Raw genomic sequence first — 14406 nt, forward strand, 5'->3', positions numbered from 1 at the left:
AGAATTAACTAAACAGTAATAAGAAATTGGCTTTAACTCTGCTAAATATGACAGTGACCTTGTTGCAAATGAAGTGGTTTAGATGACCTAAAGAATCACTGTCAAAGATGTTAGCAAAAGTGATTTTTTAATGTGAATTTGTAAAAGTGCGACTTAACAAAGTTTGATGGCAAGGTTCACTCTATTACTTACTACATAGAAGAAACATATAAAGGAAAATCAAGTTAGAATCAATTTAGAATGATTTACACAAAGACTGGAGACACTAAAGGGTAAGGGAGACCCTCCCGTTGAGTAATGAGGTTCAGAGTGGACCCCCTTGCTTTCTAAACTCCATCTCAGGAAGGAGTCTAGGTGCAGCTGGATCCAAACTTAGTCTCAGACTTGGACAATGGTTTATGCCTAATAGAAGGGATACAAAGGGTAAGGAAAATCTCTCGTTAAATTAGTATGCCAATTTGTTGGGGAATGAGTGATTATGGATCCTATACAACTTTGAGGCAGCAGCAATTTAAGATTTACTAACACTGTTACGATAAATCACAAGATTAGGTTATAAGATTTTTAACAATATTTAATCATCAGCCAATTATTTAATAAAGTTTGCTATCAGCACTACAAAGTTTCCTAAATCAAATCACACACACACAAACATACACACAGATATAGAGGTTAACCTATAATCAAGATTTTTCTCTCTTGGCCAATTGTGATAAATTATTGGTACCAAATGATCTTTAAAAACCTCACGAAATCTAATTGTAGTGAATTACTCACTGTTCTCCTTCATCACCACTTGTCAGCAGACAATCTTTGGCCCCTTCTTCTTCATCGGCATCTATCAGCAGACGATCTTGGAAATCCTTGTGAAATCTACTCTTTAAAATCCTCGCGACATCTACTACTTAAAAACTTCACGAAACTACCCTTAAAAATCCTCGTGAAATCTACCCTGAGAGGCGTCCCAACTCAGGGGGAGATACTGGGTCACAACCTGCTGCGATCCTGGAGAGCTCAAAGGGTCTCACTTAGGATCACCATTTATAGGGTCACGAGATAATTGACTTTGGTCAGTGTATTTCCATTCTGGCCATAATTCTTGACAGGTAATTCTGGTACTCTCCAAGGCGGGCCATGATCCAAGCAGCAGGAGTTTCAGGGATGGTTTCAGGCAACAGGAGTTTCAGGTATGGTTAGGGAGTGCTTAATCGTCCTAACTCACTGTACTGTAGCCAGGATAAGAAAGTACCAGATTGTCCCAACTCACTGCACAAGAACACCATGTTGGCTGGTCCTGACATCACAACGTGGCCTGGGGGGGGCAGCACCACCACAGACCTAGAAGCACAGGAGGAAGGATTTATTCTCTTGTGGTGATGTGTCATGGTTTAACCCCAGTCAGCAACTCAGCACCACGCAGCTGCTTCCCCCTCCCCACTCCCAGTGGGGTGAGGAGGAGGAAAGGGAAAAAAAAAAAGTAAAACTCGTGGGTTGAGATAAGAACAGTTTAATAACTAAAGTAAAATATAATACTAACAATAGTAATAATGAAATACAATAATAATAATAGTAATGAAAAGGAATATAACAAAAAAAGGAAGGGGGGGAAGAAAAAAAAAAAACAGTGATGCACAATGCAATTGCTCACCACCCGCTGACCGATGCGCAGTTAGTTCCCGCGCCACGATCTGCGCCTCCCGGCCAACTCCCCCCTGTTTATATACTGGGCATGACGTTCCATGGTATGGAATATCCCTTTGGCTAGTTCAGGTCAGCTGCCCCAGCTCTGCTCCCTCCCAGCTTCTTGCGCACCTGCTTGCTGGCAGAGCATGGGAAACTGAAAAGTCCTTGGCTTAAGATAAACACTACTTAGCAACAACTAAAACATCAGAGTGTTATCAACATCATTCTCACACTAAATCCAAAACACAGCACTGTATCAGCTACTGAGAGTTAACTCTGTCCCAGCCGAAACCAGGACAGGTGAGAAGAAAAGTTAAAGGGCTTTTTGACTATTTGTAGCTTTTCTCCCATAAGTTCAGTACTTTTACATATGTGGCTGGTTTTGTAATAGATTAAAAATAAAATCTCTATAATACATTCTTGAATTTAAATTATACTGCTGTAATTGTGCAGTCCCAGAACAACTGTAGGTGTGAGCAGAAGGCTCTCTTCTCACTCCTCAGTCCTCTGGTCTGAGAGAATAGTATGTTGTCCTCCAGAGAACATCAATATCTGTGACTTGACACGTGTTCAAAAACAATAATTTAGTCCATCCTTATTCCTAATGGCACCTGCTAGCTTTATGATTGTGTATATGTTCCAGTGAAACCATCAGGATTTAGGCACACACTTCAGCTCTGCATGTCATTCAGCATGAGTGAGCATAAAAACTAAGAACCTAACCATGCAGAAATCAGGCCTCACACTGTAGTAAATTGCCTTGTAAGTTTTATTGGCATTTATACTTCCAGCTCTTTCTTTTACTGCCTTTCACGACATTTTCTCTCTTATATATAAAATATAAAAAGGAGATTTTTTTTTTTTTTTTTAAACTGAGCTTACCTAATTGCTCTTTCTTGGCAGTAAAGGAGAAAAACTGGAAACTGTGAGTAAAAAGCCATTCTTTTTCAAGTACTTCTTCCTTTAAAAATGTCCAAGGCATTCAATATGTTAATTAAATTTTAAGTAGTTATTTTCTTTGTGCTAGGAAAATGCCTATTGTAGTGCTAGAACAAGCAACTCAGGACAGCATGACACTACCTTCAGAGAGCATGCTACTAGTTCTTCTTTACAGGAGATAATAAGTCACTCTGACTCTAGAAGAGGAAAGTTATGCTGAAGCATTTAGAACTGCAGCATGTACTTTGAACTGGCACAAAGCAAACAAAAGCTTTGATATTTCAATATGTGTTTCTGATACTAGATGTTCTGCATTGCCAGGCAAAATGAACACTTAGGAGAATCTCTACAGTTTACTCAAGGTAAAAGCCCAGCCCCATCAAATCAGCAGTTTGAACTGATTTTACTGGGGTCAGGATTTCACCCAAGTCATTGTCCGACCTTCCCTCTTAACTCTTCAAGTTTACAGTCTTTTTAAATTAGAGTGTCAGAAGAGACCTGGCCTCACAGAGTCTTGGCCTTACAGTCACAAAGTCTAAAAATAAATATATGTAATATTCATCCCCTTCCCTAAGCCTATCAAGTCCAATCATAAAAGTTGTCTCTCTGTCTTTCCCTCAGTTTCTCCCAGATGTGTGTATTAGAGCTCACGCTTCTGTTACCTTTTAGAATACAATTCTCATCTAGCTTAGATGTATATCAGTTCTTGTGCTAAGATTCCCCTGAAATTAATAGTTCCTTTCTATAACTTACAGACACCATTCACATCTCCTCTCAGCTGTGATTTTACTAGGCTGTGCAAGTTAAGCCTTTCAGGCATTTTCTATAAGGGTGTTTAGTATGCAGATACAAGCTGGCTCAACCAAGGCAATCCTGAGGTCTAAGATGCTTAGATAAAGACAAGGTCTGTGAACTTGAATTCAGCACTGCACTAACAAGGCTGCCTAGTACACAGCCAACACCAGGCAGCATCTGCCATAAAGAGTCATTTCCCTTCCCTCTCACCATATTACTAGACTGCTGCACTTCTTTTCAGTACATCTTTTTTTGAACACGGCTGTGCAGAACTCTACCAAACTTGTATCAAGTTAGTCTGCTACAACCCTACCTACATTTTATCCCATTTTCTAGTCATCTCCCTGGTTTTAGACATGATTTGCTTTAAAACGTGCCTGAATTTTCCATCCTGCTAAATTTATATTAAAAGGCCTGCTACTGGCTGAATTGCTTTTAATTCAGTCGTGATAATGTTAGTTTCCATATTTGCAATGAATAACTGGTGTTATAAACCCTGCTAAGACTGAGGCAAAGCCTTCATTCAGCACGGAGGTCATTCCTACTTTACTTATGATCTCTGCCCAACTTCACAGCAGAGAGATGCCATCTTCTGCAGTTTTCTTTTAGGTAAAGCCACATTGCCAGTCATATTCTGTTAAACACCTGAGGTGCTTAATCGTATTTGATTTAAAATTAAGTTCTTTGAAAGGTTTGGTTTTGAATTTCCATTCACCAGAAACAGAAGATAGCATAATTCGCCATTTACAGTGTATAAGAAAAGAATTACTTCTACAGAAGTCAGGTTCCTGTCTCAATCATTATATCATTATCACATTAAATAAAAAGAAATTTGTGCACAATATCTATGCTTTGTGGTTGTATTGCAAGAAAGCCAGAAAGAAATCCAGAAACCATGGCTCTCTACCAGCTAAGATAGAAAATTACAGTAAGATTAACTGTGTCAAAAATGTGTGAAATCATTTGAATATAGAAAAAAGATAGTACAAGTTTTCAAACTTGGAATAATTGAACACACTTTATTAGAATGTCGCCTTAAAGGGACGTGGCCAAGTGAACTGGCACATTTCTAGCTTTGTAAAGTGAAATAATTCCTTGAACCACTGGAAAGAATTGATTTTTGTGTCTTTTATTATAGCAGTGTAGTAAAAGTTAAAAGATAAAAAAGGCCTATTATTTCATCCAACACATAGCAGTATATTCACAACTGCTTTGTCCAAGAAAATTTTAATCAGCTCATGGAATAGCATTTCACATGTTTCTCACATCAACTATTTTGCAGTCTGTTAAATTTTAGTGTAAGGAATCTTTTCAAAGAGAAATCCTGGGCTATTCAAGTTAAGGAGAGTTTTGTTACTGACTTCAAAGTATCTATGATTTCCCCCTTAAGGTTTGCCTATTTTTTTTTTTTTTTATCTATAGCTATTGTGCAACCCCATTAAAAAGCATTAAAGAGCTTCCCGGGTTTGGGACCGTTTATCCAACTAAATAACTGTATTTATCATTGTCAATAGCTTCTTCCCACTCTGTTGTCTGCAGGGCTATGCAGTCAGAATGTGCATATTCCTTCCCATTTTCAGCCCATTCTCCCCATCACTTGCTGATATATAAAAAGTCAATCTCTCACCAACATCAGGATTCGTCTCTCCCCTGTGTTTATAAAACCCATGACATTTCTCAGACACACAGAACCACACAAAAGGAAATGGGAAGGTAGAGCAACATTCTCTATCACTGCTAATTCAACAGGAAGTAAAAGTAAGGTTTTCTATACCACAAAGTATAGGCTTCTGCCACTTGAGAAAGAAGGCAAGTCCATTTACTGGTACCAGAGTTAGGTATACATCCTCTAATGGTCCACATACCCTGAGCTATCATGTGCATAACAAAGCCTATTCGTGTGAGAACAAAGCATCTGACAAATACTCCCCTGTCTTTCCACCATAATGAAGACAGGCACTTGTAGCAAAGGACAGCCTGTGTAAAGTAGACTCCTTGATACCTTGATACCTGTGTAAACACATCTGCTGGAAACATGATAAGAATTATAAATTTTGAATGGTGCTTTGAGGTCCTTGGCTGAAAAGTTTGACAGAAGTACGAAGTACCATGACAGTGTCTATTATTTTTATATGAATAAAATTCAAAGCAACAGTACAAGAACAGGCACAACAAATTATCTAAAGAGAAGGCAGAGGAACAGGAGCTCTTATTCCTAAAGTACTGCTATGATTTCTTGCTCACACTGCATGCCTGACCAGTTCCCTCTGAACAAATATCGTCAAATCTGTTGTCCCATTCCTTTATCATCAGTTTGAGAACAGAAAAGAGGGAAAGGTTGAATATATTCTAATGTGGTCTTTAACCCTCTGATCTATGGACAGATGTAGAATATACTTTTCTGACTGCTTCTGTGATCATCTGCATTGCCCATCTTTCTGGCACCTTTACTCACTGCTAGCTTCCATTCCTATACATCACTGAGGAAGTAGCTTAAAAAAAAGAGAAGAAACAGCAAGCTGGGAAAGCAGAAGCAATCAATCAAATCTGTTTGGGGCCTTCTACAATGTAAAAAATATTGTTTGATTTCAACTTACCACAGCAGAAAACTGAGGCATATTTATCTAGATCCTCCCTCTCTGATGCCTTGCCTAAATGTTGCTTTAGCGTATTCTTTATCAGGGTTGGATGATCATTTTCATCATTCACTTCAAATGTGCACTGATGTGTCATTAATTAGTATTAATCACAAAATTGCCATATAAGTGCAAAGACTATGGTGGCCTATATATGCCTCATTAAGCTAATATAGCTTAAGAAACTGACTGGACTTTCAAATGTGTTAGCTATTGAACCCAGTAAGAATAAGTAATTAAAAGTCAACTAACTTAGTATCAAGTATACTGTACAGATGGAGCACAATGAATTTTGCAAAATCTTTCCTGTTCCTAACAAAAAGTTATGAAGTATTATTATTGCTATTGTTCTTACTACCATTAGATAGTTCATGATCTTGATTTCAAGAACACCCATGATGTGCCAGGCACCATAGAAATTAAACACAAGAAGCAGCCATTGCCACAATGGCATACAAAGAGGACAACACAAAAGAAAGCACTGCTTGTTACTTCAGCAAATGCTTTCTGCCGGAAAAATGAGAGTTAATCAAAGGAGATATAACTGTCTGTGAATGCAGTACCATGCTAAATGTCCTATATTTTTTCTAAATACTTGTCTAAAGAGGCACAGAACTGAAAATTAAATAGCAATGCAAAAAAGGGGCATTGTATCAACACAATAAATAAACCTAACAGTGATGTGTTATTAGTTATAATGTATCTGTTAGTGCTGACTCTTCCTGTAATTGTTTACATTTCTAGTTAAAATAAGAACATATATAGAGAGGGACCACAGCTGTTCCTCCCAGGAATCCACTCTAAATGTGTTAAACTCAAAGGCTGCTGCAGCTGTATTGCAGAAACACAGAAATTATATCCTAAGGTGCACCGTATTGGTATCTTTCATTTAATTGCAAGATGTTTTGGTGATATGTTTGAACAGTATTCAGAGCTCATATTCGCCATTGTGTGTGAGACAGAAGATGTCTGGTGCCATGAAGGCCTAGAATTAGCCTTGATTTCTGTTGCTAGAGTAGATAGTTACATGTGAACATTGACATATGGCTTGTATATGCATAGACATATGCATATTTGAGTTTGCAAAGGAGAACAGCACGTAGGCAAAAAATTAGATTTTGTATGTGATTTCCTCCATAATTTTTTGCTTGGAAATTTCATTTTGTGAAGGACCTCAGCACACAGAGATGGCAATACAGGATTCAGTTCTGGAAGCGGCCCCGTAAAATAGCAAGTCAGTCTCAGCTATTGTAATTAACCATGATCATAAACCGATCAAGCTTAATACCTTAGGTTTATTACAAAGCTTTATTAGAAAGCTGTTCTCACATCTGATCCCTCTGAATATTAGAAACCTTCTTTTAATGTATTCCTAAATGCATTCATGGCCATTTGCTCCTGTATAAAGAGGGTCTTTGGCTAATGCAACAATTCTGTTTCCCTGGTGTTTATCCACTGATGTAGTTAGAAACAATTCTCCACTCAGTTTTCACTTGACTATATTTTAAAATGTATGTATTTTAGTTCTCCCTATCCCAATTATATGAAAGTACAAAAAAGATGGAATAAAAGGAGAATTTTGATGGTTTTGCTTTTTGTTTTAATTGAAACAGCTCAGATATCATTTAATGCTAAACTTCCTATTTTGTTCAGACTAGATCATCCATTCCTGAGCAAACCATGTTTCCCATCATGTTAACCTTGTCAAACTAGAGGACTGACTGAACAGCCGATACAACCACTTCATGGTCTTTGGGTGTGAAGGCAAAGAAAGGGCAAAACAAAGATGTAAAAGAGAACTGGTCATACTGATGAAGAAGTCACACTGGTGTCCAAACTGAGTGCCCTATGAACCTGTGAATTTTATAACTCAAACTAGCATTTCAAATTAGCATCACAGCCAACTGCTTTACATAACTACACTGGCTTTTTCATTCTACACTGGACAACTAGCAGCACTAAAATTATAGCATGGTGGCACTTCTGAGGGAAGCGACTGGACTAAAAGCTCCTGAAAAGTGTGCTGCTAATGGTCTCAGAAGAACCATAGGCCAAGTGATACTATGAAGGCATAATTTTTCCAGGCTTTGACAAGATTTGCTGGCTGGGAAAAGCAAACCATGTTTCACAATGGCAGATGGAAAGGAAATTAGTCTTGCATGGGCTTGAGAAACTTTCTTTAGCCTGCTCTATCTTTTGCCAATGTCTAGCAAGTTCAGCTGGATGACAGTTGCAGGCTGACTGCCCAGGTCCTGTTTAGCAAGGCAACAGAGGCCTTTTTCATGATTTAATCAGCACTGGAATCTCTATTAGTGACAACTGGGTTTCAGAATGCAGAATATTCAAAAGAACACAGTTCTGCTGTGTTAATCAGAGACTCTCATTGTTGAGTTAATATGCATTGTCTGAGTAAATACTTTCTCCCAGCGACTTTGGCTTTTCCAGGATAAGCTATTCAGTAAACTGTAACAGAAGTGCTGGAGATATCTATAAGATAATCTGCGCAAGAATTGTGTGATAAGAGAGATACAATAAGCAGTCTCTATAGCCAGTCTCCCAGAAGGATGCAGCAACACAGATACTTTAAGAAGCAACATCAAAAGTCAGTCAGCTGAGCTGACAATGAACTACAAGCCAATACTGACTTCAGTGTAATGGAAAACAGACAGTAAGCTACAGAATGATGCTTTAAAATACAGAATTATAAATACCATTGAAAGCTATGAATTGTTCTGGTTCTTTCCATAACTTGAGAGGACGATCAAATGATGGCACCTAATAAAATATCTGGAATATAAAAATCTTCAGACTTAAATAATTTGATCTCTTCAGATGTGCTGAAACTGTTAGGGATGCACTTGGGAAACAAAGGGGTGGCCAGACTGACATGTTTGCAGGTATGATCTAAAAAACATTTTTAAAGTCACTCTGTTCCCTATTCACTTTCTTTGTTTCTTCATATTTCTAGGAGTGAAGATACTTCCGGGGGGGATTTGCCACAAACATAGTTATAATCACGACCCTTCTGGCAGATACTAACTCTATTCATACTTTCTAAGGATGTGGTGAACAAAGAGGACAATAAATGGCATTTTAGTTTTGCTAACTTTATCAGCTTTAACTTATAGATTTTAATTCTGATCTAATGATGCTTTGGAAGATAAGGATTGACCTTTATGGGACTTCTACCATTCCAGAGAAAACGGCTTGGTGTATGCATTAATTCACTCAAGAGGAACCTCACGGAGCTTAAATGCCAAGTGAACATCTGAAATATCAGGTTTTAAAGTGGAGTTTGCACAGCTGCCACACTGGTTTAGCAGGGAGCAACTGCAGCCACAGCTCTGAATAATAGGAAAACAGAACTTTGGATGGAAACTGCCTTTCTGCTCTTTGGCAGAATCCACCAGTAATGCACTTTGCCTTAGCTTTGGCTCTCGCTCCTGTTCATTCTTCTTTCTATTTTTTCTCCTATTCCCTCACTCCTCCTATGCTTTGTATATTTTCTTTAATAAAGTTAATTGTTTAAATTACTTTGCATTTTTGCAAATATTAAAGTAAGATTTAATATCTGAGTCAGTTACAATGATAAGGATTTCAGCTCCAACATCAAGCTGAGCTAGTTATCCTGTAATTTGATTCATGACATAGGAAGAACTGTAAAACATTTCCACCAAAATCAGGGTTTATTTGTTTTGTTGTCACTGACTGTAGATTCAGATCAAGCAATTAAATGTTTTGTAACAAATACAAAATACTGCAGATTATTAACAGCACCCAAACTATTTCCTAGCGGCTATCATAAAAGTCAGAGAATACTTGTTGATATCTTAAATATCGGGACTCTAAACATCAGAGCTCCATTTTGTGCCTTGAACAAACCAATACTTTTCATATTTCTTTTGCTGTACTCTGGATGCTACTGCCTTCGGTGTTAGCATTGCTTTGGAGTAAAAGTACATTTAAAAAGCTAAATGAGTCCTGCTACCATGATTAGATTGTGAGATGTACAGTATGAGCTTCTCTACGAAAGAGAGGTTTAAGGTATGGGATACCACAGAAGGGTCATCCACCCAGCAAGACTTTCCCCAATAATCCATTGCACAAGGCATAATGGTGCCTGAAGGTAAATTTAGATGTCTCAGGTTAGGCACAAATCTTGTTACTTTCTTGGCCTGACTTCAGTGAGGCTTTGTGATGCTCAGAATCTCTGAAAATTAAGCCAAAGAAGTGTTGTTTTCTGGATGTATACAGGACAGGCAAAACAAATGAAAGGAAGACTTTACCTGAGATTCACAATTACATAAACAAAATTTGCAATGTGAAATGTAAAAATATGTCAGAAGAACACAATGTAAATCCACAAGGAGATAGAAAGTGTGTGAAAGGTTTTTGTTACTGGTGACAAGAAAAGAAACAACACATTGGACTTCGAGGTAAGCAAATGTTTTAAGGTAAATACCTGTTTCTGTAGGGAGTCTAGTGCTCACATAAGGCTTTATGTACCAGATTGATTCATTTCAATCCTGTTGACTCAATAGAGACTAAATCCCTCTTACTTTGGTTTGAATTCACACATTTGTCTCATATTTACTCATTTGAAAAAGCTGATTCTAAAACAGAACCCTGGCATTGTACTTCTAAGAGATTGTTTCAAAACAAATAAGAAAGAGAAAAACATTCAGATTTCAGATATATTTTCACATGTTCAGGATTTCCTTAAAGGATTATTGTCTGCTTTACTCCTCCCCATGCCTGTTTATTTGGCAACCATGAGCAAATACAATGTGTAGTCTATCCTGCTTCTAGTACATATGCATGTAGTCATATTCTGATAAACTGGAATGGTTGCCTTCATAGCAAAATAAGACTATATAAAATGGCTTCCAATTTTTTACTTCAGAGACCTAATATGTAAATAGGGTGTGAAACAAAAACTCTTTTGGATTATAAGAAATATAGTGAGTCTTGGCTTTCTTGTATATCCTTAACTGAAATGAAGCGGGCACCATCAAAGTAAGAAATTTCAGCTTCAGCAGAAAACATTGATGAGATCAGATTTTTTAGTGTCCTTGAAATGTAACTATTTAGAATTGTACCAAGTGCAATGAACATCTGAATTAATTTCTTGTCATTCGTGGTGGTATCTGAACTTTTGTTTCAAGTCATTGTGACAACAATTTACAGAAATGTTGAGTTTTAAGCACATGGATCATCTCATTAACTTCAAGATGGCTACTCATGTGATTAAGTTGTCCCACACTGAGTCCTTAGACGGAAAAATAAGAAGATAATATCTTACTTTAAGAAAGGTTAGGAAAAAACCCACCTCTCAAAACCTCAAACTCAAAAAATAAAAACGTTCTTCACAAAAAGCAAAATTACAAATCTACGTTGCTTCACTATGTCTTGGCATAGAAGCTTAATCTAAAACTTACTGATGTGATTTGGAAATCTTTTCATTTACTTCAATATGATTTTGAATCAGACCCACATTGCTGAACTATATAAACAATTTCTCCACCTATGAACTGCTTCACCACTTAATTACAACTACGTTAACTCCTCTAATTTATATAGTTTCTCCCAACCTATACCAGCAGGTATCCAGAGTCAATGTCCCATGTTATCGCTCTTTTGGTCTGTGTGTCCTGGTTATGTATAAGTACAATGAAAAATCAACCATAGCTTAAAACCCATAGACATTACAAAGGTTATCATAGACTTAAGGAGCAGTAGAATCTACAGATCCCACTCTACCTTCTGTTGAAGACAGAGTGGTTTTGACCTCTTCTAATGAAATTAGGTTTATCACTCTTGGGTCACCTTTTCTTGCCATCCTCTGCTACAGTACCATCATCTGTACAGCTGATGTCACTGAATTTGAATTATTCTTCAGTCATACTAGCAACTGACTGAGATGAATTAAAACAATATTCTTTTCCTTATAGGTGAAATGAATTTAGTAATGTATAACAGTAGTAGACCTTCCTTTCTTTGTCCAGCTCTACACTACAATCCATCAATGTATTCTGCTTGGCACTTGAATTATCATATCTTAATTTGTGGGCAACAACTCCTTCTAGCATAATGAAATCTTTCAGTCTTTGATTTCAAGTCTATTCCACAGTCTGGGCATTTTTACCCACTACCAATGATCTTTGATTGGGATATCAAAATATAGAATAAAAAAGATACATCCTAACAGTGCATCACTTGTAGTTCTAATGCCTAAGCAAGAGTTCTTTTGATTATTTTTTAAGAAAGATCATCTTTAGTTAATTGGGATTCAAGTTTATGCAAAATATTTTCATAGAATTTTGTTTGTACTGAAGGAAAACACCAGTGCTTTTTTCTGGCTGAAAAGATGCCAGCTGGAGCAAACTAATGAGCCCCAAATAGAGAATACTTGTACAGCTGGAGTCTGAATGTTATCAAGCTGCTTGTTTTTGATTGACACTATAACAGTCATGGTAGTGGAAGGTGATCAATAATATTCCCTCTGTGACAATGTAAATAGTATCATCCAAGAGTGATTGGCAAACAAAAATATTCAGAGGTTCAGCTCAATTTGGGTAAGCATCCAAGACTTCAGATCTTTCTTCTAATTGCCAAACCCATTGGGGCCTCCAAATTTCAGTCAAAAAATAGGTTGATCAGTGGCTCGCTTAGAGTATTCAGGATTGCTCTGGTATTTGGCATCAGCCCAAGGCAGGAAGTATGATAATGAACAAGAACAGTTTTTTAAATCAACAGCTCTTAAGCTTTTAAAAGATTCACTTTGGAAAAGGAGTTTAAATCCTGCTATCTACTTTGAGGTAGATCATTCTTCTACATCAGCTTCAATTTGTTGCGTCTTTAATACACAGAACAGCTAGTGTTGTTATTCATGTTGATATATGCAGCCATGTACACAACACAAATTATTCAAAAATTTTACAAGACATGTCTACATGATCTTAATCCAACTCCAACGGAGACAGACTTCCCTGGAAATGAGTAAAATAGACCCCCATCTGAACACAGAGGGCAATGGTTTGTCACTACAGCCAAAACTGTGTTTCCAATCAATGCAGGAGTACACCTGGAGTGAGAGGCTTCAAAAAGAAAAGAAGAAAAAAATACAAGCACATGTGAGGCAACTTGAAGAGGCAACAGGAGCACTTAAGACAGAAAGATGGATGCACCAAAGGTGCAGGAGCTAAGTAAGATTATAGGTATGAAGGCTATAGGTATAAACTATGAAGGGCTGTAAGCAATGTTTTTGTGTATTTTTGCTAGGTAGTAGGAGTGCTGTGCCCAGAGCTAAAGCAATAAGGTTCAATAGTTTGGAGAAGTGGGGTTTTTTTCATTTTTTATTGTGCTTTTGGAGTATTTAATGCCTCACTAGACCTAAAAAACCCTAGGGTCCCATGCTCATTTCAATTCAATTAAGATATACAGGCTGTGCAAAATATACATCGATAGGGAGCCACATTTTCAGAAATAACTGCTTATCCGTGCACTTTTTAGCTCATTATAACAGACTCATGGAATCCAACTTTAAATAAAGGCTGTTGGTGGACTAAATTACAACACGGTATCAAGAGACTTCATGAACTAGATATATTCTATTTTATTAAGCTTTCATTATTTATAGTATGAGTCAGCAAAGCATTCAGTCTCTACTAACCAGAGTCCCGGTACTTACTCTAAATCTTGAAGGCAAATATTTTCTGCCAAGGGCACCCTGTAAATGAACTGTAGGTTTTGGCCCTCTCCCTGTTAAAACAGACTTGACAGAGTGTCCGTCTCACAGGCATTTTGGATCTCCTTCCAGAAAGCCTGCCAAGCACTCGAGGAGACAGCACGATCCTCACTTCCACACCGTATGGCATCATCCTTCCATGACAATATCTTTCCACGCAAACACACTAATTCCCCAAGACTTTATTTTCAAGATGATAAAGACTTTTTTAAAATTCTGAATAAATGAATAAGTTATTTCTCTTGTAAAATTACTCTGGTTTGAGGCGAAGACAGGGGCTTTGTCCCTAAATCCTCCCACAGCAATGGCGCCAATGCTCCGACTCTTTCCCTGCATATGGCCTTGCTGTCCAAGGGGCTGTCACGCAACATGCAATGGCTGGTTCAGGTTATAAACATGTTGCTGTATGCCAAAAGGTAAAAAAATGCTCCGATTTTGATGATGCTTGTAGGAACTCAGTACTTTTTTAGGTTTCCACCTCCGCCAGATGCTTGAAATCAGCCAAGATTTGCGAGGTGCGGAGAGGCCTGTCAGGGAATGACAGCACATTTCCTCACACAACCAAAAGCAGCTTCTAATGTGGTTTCTAGTCCTTTTCCCCAGTTT

The sequence above is a fragment of the Gymnogyps californianus genome, chromosome 7 (assembly GCF_018139145.2).
Source record: "Gymnogyps californianus isolate 813 chromosome 7, ASM1813914v2, whole genome shotgun sequence".
Lineage (NCBI taxonomy): Eukaryota > Metazoa > Chordata > Aves > Accipitriformes > Cathartidae > Gymnogyps > Gymnogyps californianus.